At 34.9% G+C, this 25294-nt stretch overlaps 1 protein-coding gene across 2 annotated transcripts in view; it reads left to right on the forward strand.

Moving 5' to 3' along the window:
• Brinp3 (BMP/retinoic acid inducible neural specific 3) overlaps positions 1–25294 on the forward strand; it is a 391753-nt gene that overhangs the window by 80239 nt on the left and 286220 nt on the right. The gene's annotated exons all lie outside the window — the stretch shown is intronic.

Here is a 25294-nt window from a genome sequence, read left to right on the forward strand (position 1 = left end):
AAATGGGAAAAGAATTAATATTTTTGGTTCATTTGTTAATATTTGATTTACTCTATTATGAATATACTAATTTCTACACAGGAATTTTGAAAGTCATTATGCAGATTATTTCATGGCAACCATTTATTTGTGAGGTTCTGATTAAACCTTCCTGAAAAGTGATATACGATTACTTTCCAGAGAAGGATATCAGAAAAAAAAACAGAAAAATGACCTTAATAATACATAAATGTCAGCATAAAACTATGGAGATTATTGGACAAAACATTTAATCTTTCTAAGCCTAAATTTGCTCAACTGTAAAATTAGGATAACAACCTATCTTTTTTAGGAAACTCACAGGAATTTTCTAGGGCTGTGTGGTATAATGTTCATAAAACAACCTTCAAAATTATCAAGTACTTTACAAATGAGAGGTAATATTATTATTCACCAGGTTTTTCCCCTGCCCTGAAGATCATGTTTTCTGCCATGTGTTCATCATATCTTATCTTTAAAAAAATTAAATATTAAAACATTTTAGCAATTAAATTTCCCTGAGCAAGGTAAACATATCAATAAATTACATGTTTCCAAAGTTGTAGACACCTGTAAAGTTTTTAGAATGACCGACTTATTTTACTTTTATGCGTTTGAGTATTTTGCCTGTGTGTATGCCAGTGTACATTGTGCATATGAAGTATCCATGTAGGCCAGAAGATAGTACTTGATGCCCTGGATTTGCAGTCATGGTTGGCTGGGAACGGCTGCGGAGATTTAAGTATGTTCCCAGGGGTCTATACATATGAATTCTTGGTCCGCAGTTGGTAGAGCTGTCAGGGAAGAATTAGCTGTGCTCGAGAGAGTATGACTGGGAATGGCTCTCACTGCTTATGGATCAAGATAATAACTGCCCAGTGTCACTTCTTCTTGCCAGCATGCTCCTGTAACTCTTTGGAAATGTTAGCTCCAAATTTAAAATTAAAAAAATGTTGGTTGTTTTTTAGGTTTACTCAGTTATCGTTTTTGACATGATAGTAGGAAAGAATACCACCACGTGGGTGTAAGAAGTGAACCTACTTCTGATGCAAAAGTAGTCAGTGTTTGCAACCACTAAACCATCCCTTAATCCCCAACATATTTAATGTTTTTTGGTTGGTCATATTAACACTTTACTCATAAGAGACAACAAACGAAAATAACGTAAATATCTAACAACTCATGAATGGTTCCATAAATTGTGGTATATTTATGGAGTGGAAATTTTAATCTGGCAATCAGATGACATGAGGCACTGATACATGGTATAATAGATGAATTTAGGAAATAGTATCACAAGGACACACACATCTTATTTTTAAGCACAATTTCATTTTTTTGTAAAAACAAAATTGTTTTGGAACTTATAGCTCATTTTATAGAATTTTCGCCCCATGTCATAGAATTCCATTATTTTTAAATTACTACATTTTCTGAAAATTGTACAATTTATTTTTGTTGTGCTGTTTGTTTTCGCTCATTTATTTATTTACTTACTTACTTTACATCCAGGTGTTAAACCCATCCCTCCTCAGCTCCCAGTCCTACACTTCCTCTCCTCTTTCCTATTCCTCAGAAGAGGAGAGCCCTCATACCCACCTAAACAAGCACATTAAGTGGCTTCTAGACTCGGTATGCCTTTCCTCCGTGTCCTGGCAAGGCAGTCCAACCAGGGGAAATTGATAGAAAAGGTGGAAGGGAGTCCATGTCAGACCCAGCCCCTGCTCCCCTCAATAGAAGACTCACATGAAGCCAGAGCTATCCTTAGGGTACACCTTTCTTGGGGTCTTATGTTTATTTCATTCTAGGGATGGTTGCTCCCTCAGTCTCAGGAGGCCCCTCTGGGCCTTGCTCAGTTGGCTCTGTTGATCTTCTTATGAACCTCCTGTCACCTACAGCTCTATTCGTCCTTCCTCCGACTAGACTCCCTATGTTTCCCCATGTTTGTCTGTGAGTCTCAGCATCTGTTTTGAACTGCTACTGAGTACAGCCTCTCAGAGGACAACTCTGCTAGGCTTCTGACTGCAAGCATAGCAGAGTATCTTTAATAAGGTCAGGGGATAGTTCACTCCCATAGGTTGGGTCTTCAGTTGGGCCAGGCATTGATTTGACACACCTTAGTCTCTGTTTTATGTACCCTATCTTTATGCCAGTACATCTCGTAGGCAGAGTGAATTTTAAGTCAAAAATTTTATGGGTGGGTTGGTGTTCCCTTCCTTCTACTAGGAGGCTTGTCTAGTTAGAGGGTGTCTTCTTTAGTTTCTATTGTCCCTGGTTCGAGGAGTCTGTGCTAGAATCCCTCTAATGTCTCTCTGGGTGCCTGCCCTAACTTAGGTCTCCAGCTTGTCACAACGATGCCCCTACCAACAGTTTATCTTTTCTTTACAAAATTTTAGTCTTCCCTCCCCGACTTTCCCCAGTCTGATCTCTTCTACCCTCATATGCCTCTGTATCTCCTCTCCTACCTTGTTCCTTCTCGTCAACCACTATTTCTGCTTATTCTATTTCCCCTTCTTTGGCTGTTTGACAATTTCATACATGAACTTAATAAATTCTTATTCCTCTATCCCTCTCATCCCTATCAATGCCCCTCACCCCAGACATCTGATTAAGGCTGAGAGTAGTATTTATCTATGTGTATATCTATATTTAAAAGGTAGCATTGGCTCTATGTATCTTCCCACAAAATAATAGTATTCAGCTGCCACCAAGAACCTATAATTTTCTTCCCTATTTTTTATACCAGATTTACATTATTAGACACGGATTACTTCCTGTGGAGTAGATCTAAAAATGCTGCCGAAAAGCGGTTGATTACACTCTTAACTGTAGAGTTACTATTGCACAGATGTATTAGTTTTGCCCATAGTTTGCTTGTATGAATTATAGGATATAAAGCTGGGTAATACCATCAGTAACGTTTCTTTCCCAGAAAATCTACTCAATATCATATACAATTATGAAAGCTTTTAGGAAGATGCTTCCAGCTCAGTTCGAGGTTCTTTGCTCTCTTTCATACCTTCTAGATATATGGTGCCTTCGGTATCATGTTTTAAAGCACATATATTGTTATCTGAACCAAGGATTTGGATTTCTGGTGTCCATAATTTCTCTATGTTACATAATAATTTATAAAATTACTTGAATGAAAAAGACAATTCTATCAAACCAATATGTCCATAATAATGAAGAGCATTAAAAACATAACAGAAAAAGGATAAAATATTAGATAATTTTTAACTGCTTCAAAAGAAAGAAATCAAAGATGCTCACTCAACTCTTCAAAAGTTACCTCTAAAATACTTTTAAATTTACTTCAGAAACTGGATTTCTTACCCAAACACTTATCTAGGAATACACACATCTTAAATCTTTTGTATACAGAGGTATGTGATTTGTAGAGAAAGGCTGTGTGCATGTCCTTCTCCTTGCCAGCAATAACCAGAGAAGGCAGTTGTTTTACATCTGCATCTGTTTCAACACAAATCATATGATCCTGTCAACTCCCCATTGGTGTGCAAGGTTCTGTCAGGAGATATGATCATGCAGCTTCTGGATTCACTCAATTAGAAAATAGAATCAAGCCTGAGGCTATACAACTGTGTCAGTGTTGCCATTAGGATTCAAGTGATTTCTGTAGCAGAAATTAATGAGTCACCTGATTAGAACCTGAATAAATCATCACTACATAAGCCAGATTATCATAAATTAGCTGGGATGGAATTCAACCATAGGCTGTTTATTTGGGCTCATATCATTCTAGGACAGAAAAAAATGAATGCTTCAATTAATGTTTTTTTGTATAAATTGTTAGTTCAGAAGTTTATATTTTCATGACCCTAGGAAAAAATGTGGGTAATAGATGCAAAAACTGTTGTGTTTGTTTTTTGTCAGCCTGTATAACTCCTGGAAATATATTTGCCCTTTTTAGGGTAACTGCATTAAAACTCAAGTGTTCTGAACCACCAGAGAGATTGCATGGGACAACCATGCCCTCTGAGCTTATGTAACAGTTGTGTGGCTCATTCTTTGTGTGAGACTCCTAACAGCTGGAGCAGGGGTAGTCTCTGACTCTGTTGCCTGACTTTGGACACCTTTTCCCCTAGATGATCCGCCATGTCTAGCCACAAGAGGATAAAATGAGCCCAGTCCTACTGAAACCTAATATGGCAAGGCTAATTGATATTCATGGGAGACCTTTACAGTTATATAAAGAAAGGAAGTGTGAGGTGGGGCTAGGGAGGGAGGGTTTTGGAGAAGAGAAAGTAAGAGAAGCTGCAATCTAGATGTAAAGCAGATAAATAAGTTAATTAATTAGGAAACAATGTATTGTTGGGTTCAGGCATGGTGGTGTAGGCTTATAATCCCAGCACTCAGAGAGGAAGAAACAGACAGATCTCTATGAGTTGTAGGCCAGCCTGGTTTACAAAGTAAGTCTAGGACAGTCAAGGCTACACAGAGAAACCCTGTGCTGAAATGTTAAAAGAGCAACAAAACAAACAAAATAAATAAATATAAATAAGTAAATAAATTATATATGAATGAAAGAAACATATGACCAACTAGGAAAATATTTCAATCTTTAGCTTGTTTTTTTTTTTATTAATTTATTCTTGTTACATCTCAATGTTTATCCCATCCCTTGTATCCACCCATTCCTCCCCGCCCCCCCCAATTTCCCATTATTCCCCTCCCCTATGACTGTTCCTGAGGGGGATTACGTCCCCCTATATATTCTCATAGGGTATCAAGTCTCTTCTTGGCTACTTGCTGTCCTTCCTCTGAGTGCCACCAGGTCTCCACCTCCAGGGGACATGGTCAAATGTGAGGCACCAGAGTACATGAGAAAGTCATATCACACTCTCCACTCAACTGTGGAGAATATTCTGACCATTGGCTAGATCTGGGAAGAGGTTTAAAGTTTACCTCCTGTATTGTCCTTGGCTGGTGCCTTAGTTTGAGCGGGACCCCTGGGCCCAAATCTGCCTATCATATTGGGACTCTAAATGAGAGACTCATGGGAGAATAGCAAAATAAAAGGATACAGAGGGTCCTAGAAATCTACAAGTAGAACAATCTTTAGCTTTTTAAGTGTAAATTTAATTTTATAATTTTGAATCATTCCATGCAATTAAAATGCTAGAATAAAACTGCTTATGTGTGTGTTTGTATTTAATGTTAATGAACACTCTCAGATTGCCTCCATTTCTTTAATTTATCTTTTCACCCCTAGCCTATTTAACCATTTTTATTTTGATATTAGTCTCCCCTCTTATATACTGCAATCTGCTAACTCTTTCTTTCTTTCTTTCTTTCTTCCTTCCTTTCTTTTTTTTAAATTTTCTTCCTCCCTTTCTTTCTTCATTCCTTCCTCCTTTCTGTCCTTTCTTTCTCTCTCTTTTTTTCTTTTTTTTTTATTAATTTATTCTTGTTACATCTCAATGTTTATACCATCCCTTGTATCCTCCCATTCCTCCCCCCCCCCATTTTCCCATTATTCCCCTCCCCTATGACTGTTCCTGAGGGGGATTACCTCCCCCTATATATTCTCATAGGGTATCAAGTCTCTTCTTGGCTACCTGCTGTCCTTCCTCTGAGTGCCACCAGGTCTCCCCCTCCAGGGGACATGGTCAAATATGAGGCACCACAGTACGTGAGAAAGTTATATCCCACTCTCCACTCAACTGTGGAGAATATTCTGCCCATTGGCTAGATCTGGGAAGGGGTTTAAAGTTTACCTCCTGTAGACAATATGATAGGCAGATTTGGGCCCAGGGGTCCCGCTCAAACTAAGGCACCAGCAAAGGACAATACAGGAAGTAAATCTTTCTCTCTTTCTTAAGTGGGAGGAAGAATATGACCTCAGTCATATCATATTTGTCAGAAATGACATCTCTATTGGAGGTGTTGGAGAGAGAACTTCAATAGATGCCACCGCCAATAATATTATAGGCTATTGCCATTTTTCTTGCTTATTATTCTGAAGAAATTGAAAATGGACCTTGTTGATGAAGTTATCACATACTTGTGTCATAGAACATGTTGAAATCAACTTACTATTGTCTCGGAAGTTCTATTTCTACACATCACTTTTCACAATAGTGGAAGATGGTATACATGCTGTTGAGGAGAAAGGTAATCATCAATCTTATGCAGGTGGGGGCCTGTGGTCTACAATAATGATTTCTGTCAATATGCTCTCTGATGCAATAGTTACATATATATTATGGGAATAATTATCCATTTTCTGATGAGACTTATTAGTCACTTGGCAAGAGAGAACTTATATCCAGAACAGTTCTTCTAAGGTGAGTAGGTCTAGCAGGCTCAGTAATGGCAGTACACCTAAGACAACGTAAATAGCAGTGGTGGGATTTGATGTACTTTTAAAATATAAATGATGATGTAAAATTTGCTGGGTTAGAATGAAGGATTTATGTGGAAGAAGACAGAAGTAGGAAGATGAATATGATCAAACATTATATATGAAATTCTTAAATAATTAATAAAATAGTTTAAATATTAACAGTGTTTTTATAATACTTTAATATAAATATACTTTGGAGACATTTATGGTAGAGAAGTTACCATATCATTTTTAAATGCAGTCCTTTTTATTATAAGCTTACAAACTTTTACTTGGCTTATAGTATATAATGCTTAAACATGAGTGGTAGGTTACAAAGAGTAATGCAAGTCTTCTACTAAGTTCAGCACTGATATATGGACCTTATACATTTTCATCAACTGTGTGAATGGATAGTTTTAATGGCACCCTTCTCTATGGAAGCTTCCCAGAGATTTTAATATAGAGTCTGAAAAGATTTTCTTAAAGTAAAATTGAATTTCTAAATTGATAGTTGCTATTAAGTTTAAAGATGATGTAGCTAATTTTAATTTAGAATAAGAAGAAGCTGTTATAGTCCATTAACATTTGAATGCTCATGTGTCTAAAAGTCTTCCAGTTGATGAATGTAAGAACCCATTAATTGCATATATTTATATAATTTTGAAAAGTCCTTATACTTTCAAAGTTTAAAGTCAACTATGAATTTTTAATTTGAAAATGTTTTACTTCAATTCATTTAAGGTAGAAGGTCTTTTGAGAAAATATCTCAGAGACTAAGCTTTATTCCCATACACATGCACATACCCAAGTGACAAATCCTTATTTGAAAATGTCTCATATGGAATTTTCTCAAAAGTAGAAGCTACTAACCTTAAAGAGAAATAAATAGCAGTATGGAATTCTACTATGTAATATGCCTCAAAAACGTATTGTAAAACATTACCCGAAGTTACCTAACACAGGGAACAGTGCTTCTCCAGAAGACATGTATCATTAATTAAAAGACAAGTGTCAGTAACAGAATGTTAGCTTTTGAGTTGTTTGTCAAGAGTCACAGAGACTTTCAAATTTTTACATGATATTGCCATTATTTTTGATTGCCATCAGAACTTAATGATAGAACACTTTGGCTGATGATAGCACATGTATTGGTTATAGCACATGAAAAATAAAATTATTATTGAATTTGAAGCTTCCTCCTCCCCTTAATGACTTAATTTTACAGTCCAAGAAAGTGTTATTCTGTCTGTGTGAGAGGAAAGACATGTACAGATTACCAAGATATGAACCCTGTGAGAAAAAAATAGTTATCAAACTTGTAAGAAATACTTACTAGTATAGAAAAGTATCTTTTTTTCACCAGATATAACTCTTGTCCTGGAGGCTTATGGCTGAATAAGCTCATCCTTTCTATCTCTCTGAACTCTGGCTGTTTGGTTCAACTGAGCTGTTCTGGCCCAAGCTCCTCTTCAAGCTGACTGATTCAATCTGGCTTCTATCTAATCTTCTGTCTGAACTGCTCTACTTGGCCTCAAACTAATTCTGACAATATATTCTAATTTCCTGGATCCTACTCATTCTCTGGTTCATTCTCTCTGCCATCTGTGTCTAGCTTGTTCTCTTTGCAACCTGTCTCTGTAAATCTGCCACAAACATCCTCCTTCCTCCCACTTCTACTCTTCTCTCCCTGTGATGGACTTAAGTAGCCTTTTTTCCTTGTGGTGTTCTCATGAGAGTTGGCCATACCTCATTCTGTCAAAGCCATCTCTGATTCATCAATTTTTCTGTCCCTCAATTAAAAGTCACTTTCAAACACATTGCTTACTTCTATAAACTAACCTCACTTTCCTTGTTTGTGATTAAAGGGGTATACTAATTGCTTGTCTGTGTTCCAGCCAAATCATACTGTAGTCCACTGTGTGTTTGCGTTCCACTTGGATCACATAGACCTGGAAGGTTTTTGGATTTGATATCTTGCCAGAGTTGCCATGTTGCTTGATACAAGTACAATAATGCCCCTAGGTACAATAGTACCTAGGGGAAACTAATTGTTTTCTATTTGTAATAAAGGCCCACTATAAAAGAAAAACTCATGCCTGGAATTGTAAACTGGAAAAGAATGCCTGGCTGTATAGATCACTGTACATACATTTATGTTACTAAATGGGCCTAATGTCAATAGTTCCCTAAATGCTCATGTTTATACTCAGTGATTAATGTATCTCTCTGTCTTCCTCAGATAGGTTTTTCTGTTGAGTAGGAGTACACAGACCTACTACTGGTTAAACCAGAGAATAAGGGACTGTGAGTTACTCAGACCTAATTCAATATCTATATCACAAATAAGAAATCAGAAAGTTTGTAAGAAGTTGCTGAAGTCACTATGGAACAGTGTTTTCTAGACCTGTTACACATAGGAACTCACAGTAGATGTGGTAGATACTGCTGGAGACCTTTATACCATCTGAATGTAGCGATTAAAAATATAAGCACATGAACCTGGGTGGAACAAGTGGTAAGGGATAGCAGGAGGAAAAGCACTGGAATAAATTAAACACTAATTGTATATATGTATGAAATACTCAAAGAATAAATAATATATAGTTATAGATACTGTTAGATTTTATTGTCTCTGTATTTTTTGATGTGTTTTCTGTGTTGAGAATCAAGGTTAGATTGTTGTCCTTGCTGGAAAAATAATCAATTGCCTGCCAAAAATATTTCCATTAACTGTTGAGTTTAGCATGTAGAGGATTAATAAGGAAAAAAAAGAACTTTTTCTACTAAATTTTAGGTGTATGTGAATACACATGAATATATGTGTATTGGTTCATAAGTAATGCATTCATTTTTGTTCATTGAATGCTTGAGAACAAGGGTGAACAATAACTTCTAATTTTTATTTCAAAAGTTTTCAATAATATAATAAAAATTAGGCTAGGTATATGGATCATAGATCCGAGGTTGAAGTTCTGTATAACATCCATAAATCCTTAATTTTAATTTCTACTACTATAAGAAAAATAGATACATATAAAAGTATAGCATTCACCTCTGATATCAGCAATGGTGTGGTTTGAAAGTAAATGGGCTTTTTTTCGTCAGAAAAACTTACCTTTTATTAGTTTCAGTCAACTAGATAATAGTGAGGAAAGTTTTAAGTCAAGGTAAATCATGTCAATGATTCTCAAACTAAGGTATGTTTTGAGATGAATGTGAAGACTCCTGTAGCTTATGTGTAACTACAGGGATCAATCCCTCCTCTGATTCAGCAAGTCCATACTGTGGCTAGAAGCTCCCACATTATTAAACTCTCATGCTTGCTCACTGTCCATATGTTGGAACCTGTGGATTAAATAAAGACACATTATATAATTTAAGGGGATATGCTTTAAGTAACAAAGAAGCAATGTGGGTTTTGTTTGTTATTCTCAATATTTTAGCTTTCTGTTCAACACCTGTCACACTTTATGTTTTTCCTTAGACAGATTTCTCTCATGCCACAATGTGACAGCAGGTAGAAGTTGAGACAAAATACCTTTGTTCACTGTTTGGTTAAAAAGGGAAGAATTCTTTCTTTCTTTCTTTCTTTCTTTCTTTCTTTCTTCTTCTTCTTCTTCTTCTTCTTCTTCTTCTTCTTCTTCTTCTTCTTCTTCTTCTTCTTCATTTTTTTAGTTGTACTTTTTTTTTAAACAAAGAAAGCATTTTATATACAATGAACTACCTATAGCAAAAAGAATCATGACACAATCAGGAATTATATAAATGTTATATTCTTAGTGTTTTGGTTATTTTTATTTAACATCCTTGAAGAAAACATCCTTCCTATCTTGATGGCTCTACAATTCTGAATGTAAATCAATCTTCATCACATCTTGTCATTATCAACTTAAAACATCTATCTGAACCTAAAAACATCTTAATCCCTAAACAATTAAGCTTCCATGTAAAAGTAAGCTACCTGGTCTTCAGTCCCATCAGAGACTTGAGAAGGAATCACTTGATTAGCTGAGTATGCCCGGAGTGCAGGGTAATAGCTTTCTTAATGCAAAGATGACAGAGACAGTTTGCTACCTGAACAGTCACCCAAACCTCTGTAGCGTTGGAGCATCTGCTGCAGTCTTCTGGCCAATATATCTGATAACTGCATGGCTTTACTTCTGGTGTCCTCTTGGACCTTCATAAGCATACATCTAATTGTAAACAAGTAATAATTACTAGGTTATATATTAATAATTATATGTTAATGTTATGTAGGGTTTCTGAATTGAATCATAAACATGGATTTAGAATTCTCTCAGTGGCTTAAACTAATCAGAATACACTAAGGAAAATATGGGAAAGACCTACCTTGCTGACACATGCTGACTCCCTCGATGGGGTAGCCAATGAACAGCAATTGTGTTCTGTTATAATAAGAAAAGATGCAAAGTAGCAAAAAGGAAACACTAGTATTGTTTCAAAGTATGAACAGAAATGTGTTGGTTTATTATTTTATTTAAAAACTTGGAGAAAGCAGAGGCAATCCATGATCTATAGGTCAATGAATAAACAATGATTAGTATTTTGAAATATATATTTATAAAATTATATTTATTTAAAAATAAAACCTAATTCATCATGTACCCTCAGCTTCTTTGTCATAGGATTCTTAATTCTTAACCCTCACACTCAAATATTATTTATTTATCAAAATTGTTTTGTATAAAGCATAGCAACAAGTCTTGTTCTTTATTACAGTAATTTATCAGTAATATTTTTCCTATAATAGAACAATATTTGAAAGACTAAAATATTTTAAGGTTTAAATTTTATGACTCAATTATAGTAATCTCTAGTTAATCTTGCCAATAACTTTGCTAATACTTTCTGATCTCAACTTCTACAGATCACCGATGATTGATAGAATTTGAAGCTTAAGTTTCAATTAATAAAGAGGTAGTTTTATCTCTTAATTATGTATCATTCCAGATATATTAAGCCAAAAGTTTCCAGAGGATGGTAGAGGATGTCTCCACTAGTTTTCTTGAGGTCAACCATTAAGAATAGATCATCAAGGGTATTATTACTTTTGAATTAATGAATATATTTTTATGAAAAATAGAGAATATGTAATGTCATATAAGAAACATTGAATCAGTAAAATTATCATCACATTTCTAAAAAAGAACTCATAAATTAATACTAAGCCCAGAGAGTGAATGTATCCATTAATACGCTTCAAAGATATGAAATTTAAATGAACTCAGCAAGTTTAAACTATCCATGAAAATAATGTTCTGAACAACAACTTTGTTTCTCATCATAAGAAATGTAATGGAATATATTAATGTAATGGGTATATTAAATTGGCAAACTTGTAGGAAGGGAGTCCCTTTGAAAACTTGTAGGAAAGTAGTCCTTTTGAAAACTCTATTAAGGGTCTCTTTCGCATTTACTACACAGCCTATTCCAGAGCCACTGGGACTTGATGTAGTAAAATGCTAGGCAATATATATTTATTTCTCTGTCTTATTTTCATGTGAGCATAAAGCTACTGCAGATTAAGTTAATTTTCTACCTACTAAGAACTATGGAAAAATCTACACAAGAATTCTTTATTGTTAGAATAAGTAAAATTTTCAGTATCTTGTTCTGCCACTTTCATTTTTAGCTTGAAGCCATAGTGACTTGTAAGGACACAAGGAATCACATATTAGTTCTTCTTGGAAGAGTATCTTTTTAGTCCTCTACTTGAGCAACCAATATAAAAATAAGAAAGAAAAACAAAAAAGAAAGTTAGTTCACTAAACCATTCTAAAAGGGTCTTTTATTCTTCCTTACAAAGGATATGGTTGTTGATCTTCTTCAGTGTTTGCTTGGGAGAAGGTAAAATGTTTACCCTTCATGTTCTAAATTAGAAAAAGTAAGAGAAAGAAAATTCATGTTGAATAAATGAAACAATAAATAAAAACTATATATAACATCTGAAATATACATATATGGAAAAATTACAGTGATTTTCACATAACATTTTAGTAATAATAATTAAACATAAAAGTATCTATGTTGATAATGTTTATTTGCTGACTAAACCATCTCTAATTTAGGATATGTAAAAGTTAATACATAGTAAGGAAAATATGAAATAAATTTTAGATGTGAGTGTGTGTGTGTGTAAAGTTTCTGGATTTGTCTTACATTTTTTAAGTCTTTAATTTGTAGCCTCAAAAATGAGTTTAAATTCAGAAAAACTCATCATTTCAAAAAAAATAGATGTAAACACATGTTATTGTTTTGTTTCTTCGTATCTTTTGTTTTCCCTCCTCCTTTGCAGTGCTCAAGACAAAACTTAGGCATTCCAACTCTATCACTGAGATGTGTCCTTACTAATTCTTTTTAATTTTTATTTTGAGATGAGGATATCAGTAAATTTGCGAAGCTGGCTATGAACGTATTCCAACGTGCAGATACGATTTGAAATTTTAATACCTCTGCTTCAGCTTTCTAAGCAGCTGAGGATAAAGGATAGCATAAAGCAAGAATTAATAGTAAAACATGACTGAGATTTAGTGTCGTTATTTTTTAAATAGTGTGATCAAAGTATAATTAAATCTATTTCTCATTTCTCATTCCTTTCATCAAGCCTGCCTATGAACCTCTCTGCCTTTCTTTCTTTCAGATTCATGTCAGATTTTTCTTTGTTGTTTTACACACACACACACACACACACACACACACACACACATTTTTTAAATGTGTATACATGGACTATTCAGTTCATATAATTTGACTTGTATGTATATCTTTCTATGGCTGACCATTTGATATTGGTTTACAAGAGTATTTAGTCTGTTCTTCCTAAGGGAAAATATTTCGTATGCTTTCAACAATTTATAGTTGCCCATAGCTTTTGTGTAATGATCTGAGCCTTGCCTGTCCACTTTAGCATGTCTAATTATACTCTGTGTTCCATTAACGATTAGGAAGTCACAATGAGAGCTCATGGGTGTAGCTCTGGCATTTATAGGAGGCACAGTCTCACAGAGAGAATTCTCCTGTTCTCTGGATCTTATCTTCCTACCCCTTTTCCTCAATGATCCCAGAGCCTGAAATGCAGGAGTTGTATTATGCAGCTGTAGATGTGTGAGTTGTGGTTTGTAGCTGGCTATATTTTACATTGGAAAAGAAGAGCAATTGAAGTAAAATTTACTGGAAATGGTGGAAAATCTGGGCTGTTTGGGAGAGCACATCATTGAGCTATACATATTTAACTGATTCTGAAGGGAGGATGTAGCCAGCAGAGGAGGGAAAACTCTATCCCGCTAATGTGATCATCCTGTTGCACATATCTGTTTCTGTGGTGTCAGTGATGTAGACCTTGTGTACATGATGAAATTAAAGTGAATGCAAAAATAAAACTGTACTTAGGACATAATAAAAGCTCACACCTCAGTCATTTTATATTTGTATCTATTATATTTCATAAGATGGTATGAATACATTTTCTTTACATACAGTTCTTCTACTAAGTCAGTAAACTTAGAATTGCCCTTGATTTCTGGAAAGTCTGGTAGAACATAAGAGGCCACACTCTACCAATATGTCTTAGTAATAAGATGGGCAGCAGAAGCAAGAAATGCCTGGCAAAAGTTCAATCCAGAATGAAGAAGCTAAATTCAATGTTAACCCTGAGAGCTGAGGAAGAAGATAATAATGGCAGAGTTATTCAGTAAGGAGCATAGACCACATGAATTTAGTCTACTAGAGTAGCGGACAGGAGGCTGTCTTGTGTATTTTCCTCTGCCTTCTGGTTTTGCTCTGCCCTCCACCTTCAAGTGAAATATACTTTCTGATGAAGAGATATTAAAGGAAAATTAAAAATGTGCACATTTGTATTTATAAGTTGTGAAAATATATTAAAGAGAAATACTTGAATCATGAGAAGTTCCTGAGTATACATCAATTTAGTATTCCTTCCCTTCTCACTCTCAGTCCTTTTAAAGCTCAGCTTAGGAGACAGGAATATTAACTGAATAATGAAGAATAAATGTACAAATGTATTATATTAATTTTTATGCATATGCATTTGTCACCCTGTTTCTGGGGCATGTTACATTTAAGTGTAATAGAGAAGTCAATAAGGCTTATTAAAAAAAAAATCATAGTTGAAGCAGAGCATTTTTGATTGCCATGTAGAACTAATGACTGGTTAAAGTCATTGGTTTCCATGCAAACAGTAAACACCCTGTCTGTGAAGGCTTGGTAAAAATAAATATTTAAATGACCCAGGTACAAAGACGGAGTAAAAAATTGTTTCAGGAAGTATAGGTAAATTAGTAGCACTACATAAACGTGATTATATTTTGTTCTCTTTGGTATATCTACATAAGGTGCCTTGTACAACTCACCAAAACACTATACACTTGGTATAAGGCAGTATACACTTAAAAAACAGTCTATACTATGGATTTCAGTATCAATATCATTAGTTTATTATCTTAGAGAACAAACAATTATTTACTTCATCACCTCCTGGTTGTCTCCATCTATTAAGTATCAATGAGCCTGACCTACTTGCCTTCTACATTTGTTAGGAAAACAACTTAATGAACACAGAGAACTTCTCTCCAAATCAGTATACTATCAACACTTATTATGGGTAATAACTTGAATTACTTCTCACCAACAAGGGGCATCAGAGGGTCCCTCTGGATTTCTAGACTGGAATTCATCAGAGCTGAATTAAACTTAAGAAAGAAGCATTTTGGCAAATCAATTTGAGCAGTCACAAGTTTCTGTCTAGGTAATGAATACAGAGAAATGATGACAAGCTTGAGTCTCACCCATGTTGATCAGTAGGCCTACAGATATGAAACAAAAAGCCGTTTTGTTACTTAGCCATGCAACATATCATATTTAAATTGTAGTAAAAGCCATCTGAATAATTGTCTGGTATCATACTAAGATGGGATAACAGATACAATATATTACTGAAATGTATTCAATCTAATGCAGGACATGGTATTAAACACTTATAATCTCAGCACATAAGAATCTGTGGTGGGAAGATTGTATTAAAATCCAGGAAGCTGGTTGCTATTAAGGAAGAATTGAAGAAGATGAAACATGGTTCATCATTTTCATGTTAAAATTCTAGTTTTTCTCTTTACCAGGCTTAAAGAAGGTTTTAAATTTAGATACACAATGAATGCCAAATTTAAGCCTTAGAATGTATCTTTTAGAAGACTAATCAAATAAACTTAGAAATAAATGCATGAATCCATATCTTCTCATGCTTAAATCTCAATTGGTGTGTACTAAAACAATGTCCCTAGTGAAACAATCCAAAATTGATGTAATTAACTATGACATCATTTCTAAAATATAATCTTTAGCGAATGGACAGAAACAATAACCACTATCCATAAGCAAATTCTATTACCACATAAATATCGACAATGCTTTACCTTTTATCATTTATTTTCCACTAAAACTACTAGATCAAACTTTCCTCTATTGACTTACTTAGTGTCCATTGGGAAAATATGATATTCTAAGCATGCTAGTAAGAAAGCCACCTGAAAGTGCAATTCTGTCATGAGTTCTTCCCTTTCTAGACCTCAGTTGCTTTTCTGTATACTAGGTCTCTTTGCTCTCCAGAAACTTAATCCTAAAATTTAAGTGAATGTCTGTAATGCATATTTTATAACTATAACAATATTACTACAGAATTAATATTTAGATGATGATAATTTATTTCAAATAAAAAATTAATGGTGAGCTTGGGTATATAGTACTTGAAAGAAGAAATTTCATAGCAAAATTCAATATGTTCTTACCTTTAATTAAATTCTCTTGCTTAATCTTCTTTGCAAGCTCAGTTTCAGTAGGTATACATATAGCTATGGATACTCAGGACTTCAGCAACTTTAGTCATGAGCAGAATACTTCCCCTGAGACAGCTGTTTCATAATTGGTGAAGAGGTTAGAGTTTGAAATAATACAAATGTAGAGGTTCCTATTTTTTGGTGCATGCACATGTATTGTCTCCTTAAGAAAGAAAATTAGCAGCTGACAAAACAGTCCCAGGAACACAATACCAGCGGAAGTCAGCATAACTGGAAATAATGGTATTTAAGTGTGTTATGTTTAATATTACTGCTTTTATTAAAAAATAAATTATATTTTGTTCTAAAGAATCATTAATACTCCATATTCATTAGACTAAATAAGTTTAAGAGAGAGAAAAAAGAAATATTAAAGGAGTATGTAGCCATAAACCTGTGAAACACTTGACATTTTTTAATATTATGTACATTTTCCTAGTTTAATTTGTTACTCTGAATCCAGCCTAAAGAAATTAAGATGAACAATTTACCCGCCTTAATTCACCCACCTGACAGATGAACTATTCATAATGTAGCACAACTGTCATCACAGGGGCTATATTGATTTAAGTTGATTATAAAATAATAGAACATTTAAAATTTTATAATTCTTCATCATAAACATTCTTAATTCTAATAGTAATGTTAAAACACTTGGCACCATTTCCAAGAATATTTCTTAATTCCTTGATTTCACTTTAGGGCATAGAGAAATGTTTAAATGCTTAAAGCTAAAATTTTACAGTGAATGCATACAACTAGGCATCCAATCTATTTAGAGTGTTTAAGTGCAAATTTTAACATAACTTTTACCATAATATATCCAGGCAAAGTTTTTCAAAATGGTTTTAAATTTAATAGGTAGAAATATAAGCTATGTATAAGATAACATTGTTAAAGTATATCTGTGATTATTTTTTGAGGATAAGACTACACAGGACAATGAAATGGGAGCACAGGGGAATGTTGTTTGTCTAAATTTTGTACCATACTTGCATATATACACATATACATATGCATTCATGTATATACTCATGTGTATACACACACATGCATACATGTTGTGTATATATTACTGAGTTAGTCTCCATATGTATTTAAAACCATCAATATGGTTCATATGCTAAGCATACTGATGTATCGGTTAGGATCATGCTGAAGTCTGGAAGAGTAAACGCTGCACAATAATTAACACACAAAATTTTATTTCCATCTCTATGCAGATAGCCTTCCTATCAGGACCAGTCTCAGTTTGACATTAGTGTATATTGTTCTCAATGCCTGTGATGATGTTCAGGAAAATTTAAACAATCATTTCTGCACTTATCAAGTCTTTGGAAGACAGAATGAATATGGGTAAAATACATTCATCCTTGTTCATATGGGTACTTACTGACACAAATGTTGGGGTGAGCGCTCACAACCTTCTGTTAACAAAAACAAATCATATACAAGATATCTTCTACTATAAAAAGCTACACTTTGGGGTGAAGCACATGGAGTGTTGTGGTTGAGGGATAAAAGGACTTGGAGGGGAAAGAAACTCCACAATGAGACGAATGGAGCCAACAAATCCACAATGGTGGATGAATGCAGAAACTGATGCACCAACCAAGGACCATGCATGGAAAGGACCTAAATACCCTGCTCAGATGTAGTAGATAGGCATCAGAGTCTCCTGGTGGGGTCCATAATATGAGGAGTAGAGGCTAACTAACATGGACTCTGGTAACTACTTATTGATCATGTCCCCCTGGCCTGGTGGCCTTGCAAAGCCACAGAGGAATTGGATATTGGCAGTAGAAATGAAACTTGATAGGCTAGGGTCAGATGATTGAGGAAGAGGGTTCTCCCTTTTTGAGAACTGGGGAAGGCATGAGGAATGGAGAGAGGGGCCAGGAGGAGATGAGAGAGGAGGCTACAAAGGGGTGTAACATGAATAGTTTTAATTATAATTTATTCACATTACATCTTGATTGTTATCTCCTTGCTTGTATCTTCCTCTTCCCCCTACCTCCATCCCTCCTTCACCCTACTCTCCTCTCCTAGACCTCTGAAAGAAGGGGACCTCCTCTACCACCATATGACCACAGCCTCTCAGGTCTCATCAGAATGGCCTGCTCCCCCTTGATCTGTATGCCCTTGGGCCTCCAGAACAAGGGGAAGTGATCAAATTGGAGGCATCAGATTTCATGTCAGAGGCAATCCCGGCTCTCCCCACAACCTTGGAGAATGAGCTGTCCTTTCACTAGATCTGAACGGGGCGGGGCTCTCTAGGTTTACTGCATGTATTGTCGTTGGTTAGTGAAACACCAGCCTTGATGGTCTTGTGGGCCTCCTGAACTCTCTGGGTCCTTCTATCACCCCATTCTTCCATATCATGCTCACCTGGAGTCCAGCAGTGATTCCTAGCATCTACCTCGATCTCCTAGTGAGTGAAGATTCTCAGAGGACATCTATTTTGGGCTAATATCCACTTATAAGTGGCTATACCATGTGTGTTTTCTGGGTCTGGGTTATCTCATTCAGGGTGATCATTTCTAGTTCCATCCATTTGCCTGCAAATTTCAAGATTTCTTAGTTTTTAATAGCTGCATAGTATATTCCATTGTGTAGACTTACTACATTCCCTTTATCCATTCATCGGTTGAGGGACATCTAGTTTGTTTCCAGATTCTGGCTATTATGAATTAGGCTGCTATAAACAGAGTTGAGCAAATGTTCTTGTGTGGTGGAACATTTTTCGGGTATATGCGCAAGAGTGGTATGGCTGTGTCTTGAGGTAGAACTATTTCCAATTTTCTGAGAAAGGGCCAGATTGATTTCCAAAGTGGTTGTACAAGTTGGCACTCCACCAGCAATAAATTTTAAAAAGTTTAAAAAATTTTAAAAAGAAACAAGCAACAACAACAGAAAAGGAATTCAAAGACATTCTCAGGTACTGAGCAAAGTGGCTTTCAAAAGAATAGCATTTCAAATGAGTAATATTTTCTTCATATAGATTTTATTTCAAAACTGTGATTGAAGTTTGGTCATAATTGTTAAGAAAATAATAAATTAAAGTAATTAAATATTATTTAGTAAGTAGTTATATTAATGGTTTACATATATATTTTAAATATATATAACTTTATTAAAAGAGAATTTAATTAATATCGCCCTGATACTCAATGTATATTTTGCATTCTCCTTTTCCCATCAATAATTGAGATTATATTTTACTCTGCCATAATGTAATTTTACATTGCAACATTGAAACTTGAGAGTACTATAAGAAAGGGCTATTTTGAATTTTCCATTCTTATGATTATTGAAAACCAATATGAAGAGTGGAATAGTGCATTAATAATTTAAGACATTATTGATTGAAAATGCATTTCTTTTCAATAAAAGATTCATTAAGAATGAACTAAATTAACCTATTTTTTAACCTGACCCTGTCCTCTGGACACTGTACTGTAAATCACACAGACTGCCATAAGCATTTTGCTTATGGGTTCGAGCCACACTCAGCTTTACCTGAATGAAGTTTCATCCTTTACCACTTTTGTCCAGGAGGCTTCTTTTATTTTGATTAGCTAATATAAAACAGCATACATTCTAACTCCCAGATATACTGATGTTAAGTGATGGTACATTTTCGGGAGAAAGTTGACTCCTGTCCTGTTTAAGTTACTGTAAACTGTAAATGAGGCTGTCTTCAGCTTTATTACTGTTAGTGCATTGCCCATCCAGCTTGGCATTGCTCACCGTTATTTTATTACTTTAATTTCATAATTGTGTTATGAAATGCCACGCACAGACCACAATATAATATAAAGCACATTTTAATAGGAGTATAAATCACCAGGGAACAAAACCTTTTGGAAGATAATCTCCTAGAAGGCTTTAATTTCACACTTTAGAGTACTTAAGTATTTTTTTTGTTGTTGTTCCATTTTAACACAGTTGGTGATAGTCAGGAAGCAAAATGGTAGTGGTTTAAAGAGAGGGAGTATACAGGTGTTAACTTTCTCAGAATATATTGTGAACTAAAGGAGATGGTGCTCACAAGCAAATTAGTAATGTTTCCTCCTCAACTTCATGGGTGATTCATAAACCTATATAAGGAGCCTTGTTTTATGGTAGAAAAGGGCAGAAGTAGGCATGAGCTTCTATCTAGTAGAAATGACATTAACTAAGCCAATGGTGTTCAGTAGGCTCAATCTACCTTATAGAGCACTTGCATGCCAGTCATTTTCTTCATGTAAGTCAATCCGGGAAACCTAGCTGCCAACAACAACAAAACCGAGGGAAAGGACCATTTTTGTATATTATAATGCCTGTGGACACTATATCATTTTAAAATATCATTTTTAAGCTTTCAACTTTTAATAGTACTATTTTAACAGTACTATTTCAGTTCAGTAAGTAAGAGGAGATAGGAGGCTTCCCTAGGATTAGGGAACTTTATAGTGAATTTCAGGGAGTCCTAAGGTGAGCCACAAAGCATTTGATGACCAACTGATTGACAATGGAACCCCATATGCTATAGTGCACCTCATGAAGTACTGTTAACACGCATCACGGACTGATCATAGGAGTAATTGCAAACTAGTTGTCACTTTTCTTATTTTCCATGTTGTATGTGGAACAAAGAGACTTAGGAAATTTGTCCATTTTTTCATTTCTCCTGCTCAGAAGTCAAAGTTTGACCCAACCAAACTCTGAAAATTCTTTTTTTTTTTTTGTCAACTTCCATTATTTATATAGACACTGCAAACCACGCATGACTTTCAGGCTCACTCTTAAATCCAATTCCCTATGCTTACTCAACTTTCTTCTACCTCAAATTATAGCATATGGTGTCATTTTTTCAGGTCAATGCTTCTACAGTTACATGTTTCTCTACTCATTCTTTGTTGGTTCCTGAAATCTGCACTTCCTTGTAGACACTGCAACATTACTGGTTTGTTTCCAATGGCTTGCTCAGCCAGCTTTCTTATAGAACCCTGGGCCATCAGCCCAGGGATAGCACTGGCCACCATGAGCAGGGACCTCTCCCTCCAATTAGGTATTGAGAAAATGCCTTACAGCTGGACTTCACGTTTCTTCAACTGAGGCTCATTCCTCTCTAATAACTCTAGCTTGTGTTTAAATTGACTCACAAAACCATCCAATACAACCAGCTAGTACACCATATACATGTAGGGCTGTAATAATGAGAGATGGGGCCATGAATTTGAAAAAGAAGGAGGAGTGTATTGGTTGTTGTGTAGAAAGAAATGTAATTATATTATTATGTGAAAAATATTAGTTGGTGTGAAGAAAGATGTAATAATATTATAATGTGAAAAATATTGGTTAGTTTGTAGAAAGAAAAGTAATTATATTATAATGTGAAAAAAGTTTTGTCAAAAATTTGAACCAATTGATTACTTAGCATTTATGAAATTGATGGTTATATTTTAAAGCAAAAGATATGAAAAATAAGTCAAATGATGTGATTCAAGCTTAAATCTATTTTTCCCTTATATATGCAAGAATACAGAATGTCTCCTAGTAAAGAAATACTGCCTGTCATTTTCTCCTGTCTGAATGAAAGAAAACCTGAGTTACCACTGGAGTTAGTAATTATGGCATGTCAGAAGTTACACTAAACTTTGTTGTCTAAACAAGCAATTGTGAATAGAATCTAATAATGTTATTTTATAAAAGCATATTACTGGAGAGGAAAATAATATTTTATGTATCCATGTTTTACATCCCTTAGTTCCTTTCTTTCTATCTCCTATATCTTTTTTCTTTTCTTCTCTTTTGAATGCTATGGATATTTTGGAAGACAGCTCTCAACTTGATCAAAATTAGCATTCTCTTAAGAAAATATAGTCAACAGAGGAAAGTGATCCATGATGAGAAGTGATACCCATTAGTGTGGATACACTTTACCTTTTCAAAAGGAAACTATTGTTTATATCATCATGATCATGACCATCATCTGTGGTGGTGTTATTTGTTTAGCTACCTATATAAGAATATGTGTGTGGAAGGGAGTTTCTGTTTGCCATGGTGCACTTATGGAGGTCTGAGGACAACTTTGGGGAATTGGTTCCCTCGTGCCATATCAATATGGACTCTTTTGATCAAACTCAAGTCTCTAGGCTTACATATTGAGCAACTAAACCTACTGAGTTACCTCATGTGTTCTCATTTTTGAAGGAAGGACAGTTTGTTTACTGAAAGACAAAAACTTATCAAATTTTGTTCACTCATGATAAAAAGATTTTTATAGCTAATAAATAATTAGATGGAATTTTTCCAGTATTTGCATTTAATTATATATACAGTAATTTATCTTTACCATTTTTTAAAACAGTGGAGTCTGGTACAGGAAATTCTTCAGTCTAGCCTGTTCTCATAGCTTTAAAGTGAGAATGTCAATAAGCATAGAGTTATAATTACAAAGCTTACAATTTTCAAGTCAAGATATCTGTAGAACTTTATTCTTCCAGTAGAATATAAGGCAAGTTTAGATAACTGTCAACAAATTTTGGCATTTTTGCCCTGTAGATGCTTGATTTAAATCTCTGACTGACAGCCATACTCTAATTATCTCAGTTTATCAATTTCTGAAGTTTTATCTTCTTTATAAAAAGTCCAATTAATGGATTAAATGTGCATCAATCTAATGCAAGATTAGTTTCTCAGATACTATAATCAATAAGGTGAATGTAAGTAGCATTCAAGGTGTTGGGTGTTATAAATTGAACATTTGCTCAAGGGCCACAGTTCAGTCTAGGGCCCTGTAATATGTGGAATCAAATGAGAATTCAAGAATCTTCTTGATCGATAGTTTCACTTTGTTTTGATTATGTGTGTATGATTTTTGTCTGCATGCATGTGTGTAAATTAAGTGCATCTTTGATGCTCAAAGAATCCAGAAGAGGCTCTGATCCTTTAGAACTGCAGTGACAGATAGCTGTGACTCTCCAGTGGGTGCTGGAAACTGAACCTAAATCTTCTACAAGTATAGAAAATTTTCTTAACTGCTGAGGCAACTCTCCAGGGCCCTATGTTAATGTCTTTAATCTCATGAAAGTGGAAGAGAGTAGCAATTTTCTACATTATGTGAACTGCCTGATTTTTTCAGTGGATGTCAAAGCTACTTCTTTTGAATGATAACTCACAATGAATCCCCCTCATAATTCACAGAAAGATATGTTTCTTCAGTATGTGTTTGAAGAATCTTGCGATGAAGGCTAATGTTCTTTTCAATTTATAGTCTTTTACTGTTTACTTTCCACATCATAATTAATATGCAACATATGTGAGAAATAAGGTTTTCTGTTGATCATATATTGTCTGTTATGTTGAGAATTGTCTGTGCTGTGACATGGTACCTATGGTAGTCATTCATTAAATTATCTCAGTGAGAGATACGGAGGAAATTAATAACCCTGATGAATGTGAGAAATGACAATCTCTACACACATGATGACTGTTGTGAGCTGGAGGTGGAATGAGGAAGAGAGATGTGTCAAGGATGACACTACATGACTTGCTTGAGTGACAGAAGAGATCAAACTGTCATTTATTTAGAAGAGGAGGAATACTGAAAAAATGTTTTGAGGGAGAAGCTTAAGGCATAATTTTGGATTGATTATGTTTAAAACTCATTAGACTACCAGAAGGGTATAACCAGAAGGAAATTAGGCATTACAATACAAAGTACACACACACACACACACACACACCCCAAGCAAAACATAAAGTTTTACATTGGTTAATTATTAGCACAAAGATGATATTTATAGCCCTAGAGCTGTAAAGTCATCAAATTTGCCAGTATAAACATAAGACATAAAGTAGTGTTAATCATCAGACAGAACTTAGCCTCCATCAAGGATAAAGAACATTATTTAACCAGGAGTGCCTCACTACAGTGAACGGCCTTAGTGAGAAGATGCTTGGTGGCATTGTGCTAAATGATGAAAAATGGAGTGCATTTTTCAGAGATGTGAAAATTTGCAAGGATATATTCAACCATCTATTCAGCAGAGGGTTGGAAACCTTGACAGAAACTTAGAAAAGAGAAAAAGTTCAAACTCCAAAAGATCATAGCAAAGCAGTTTCAGGAGTGATGACAAATTGAGCTATGTTGTAGGATTGAACAGCAATAGCAACAACAGTGGGCATGGGGAAGGTGGATGGGCAGAGACTACCTCTGACAAGATCTCTTGTGCCCAGGACTTGATTACCCCACCTTGACATAGAGCCCTGTGGGAACAGAGAAGAGGGGGATGCAGGCTGTCCAGATGGGCTGTGTTCAGATGATGGGGGAGGATACCACCTGTCAGAGGCCTAGGGGAAAGAAATTGGTGTTAAGAGTGGTGTTAAGAGTTTACATAACATCCAGATGTTATGTAAATTAATAATAATAATTAACAACAACAACAACAATAATAATAAATAAAAATTAAAAAGGAAAAAATAGGCTAGGAGCAAGCAGATAGTAGTAATTATGTTTGAAAAAATAAGCTATTCATATTAAATTAGGAGGACATTCTAATGATAACAACCCCAGAAACTCCTACAATATTAGGAATATACTTAAATGAAGAGGCACAGGCATTAAAAATGATAAAAATCAGTGATAACAATTGATGAAAAGTAAAAAAAAAAAAAAAACAAGTGAGAAATATACTTATGAGTAGAAAGCTCTATATGTATATATAGCTAAAAACAGCAATGGATTTAAAATATCTGCACTGTGAAATTTTTTTATTAACACAACATGATTATGAAGGGGCTCATTGGGCCACTACTCCTCATCTCACCTTCGCTAAGATGTGGTGAAAATTCTGAGAGGTAATTATAATGGTAAGTGTTTGGACCTTCATAGGATTATAGTATACTTTGTGTCTGCTTTTTATGTCCTGGACCCGAGTCGAGCAGCTCTAGTCACCAACTGATCTTTAATGATATGCTGCAATCCACAGAGAGCTAATGATAGGACTGCCCATGTTCATGGGAAGAATAAGTTTGTTTGTTTGTTTAACCCAATAAGCTTTTTCTTTTA

This window comes from Acomys russatus, chromosome 6 (genome assembly GCF_903995435.1).
Source record: "Acomys russatus chromosome 6, mAcoRus1.1, whole genome shotgun sequence".
In the NCBI taxonomy this organism is placed as follows: Eukaryota; Metazoa; Chordata; class Mammalia; order Rodentia; family Muridae; genus Acomys; species Acomys russatus.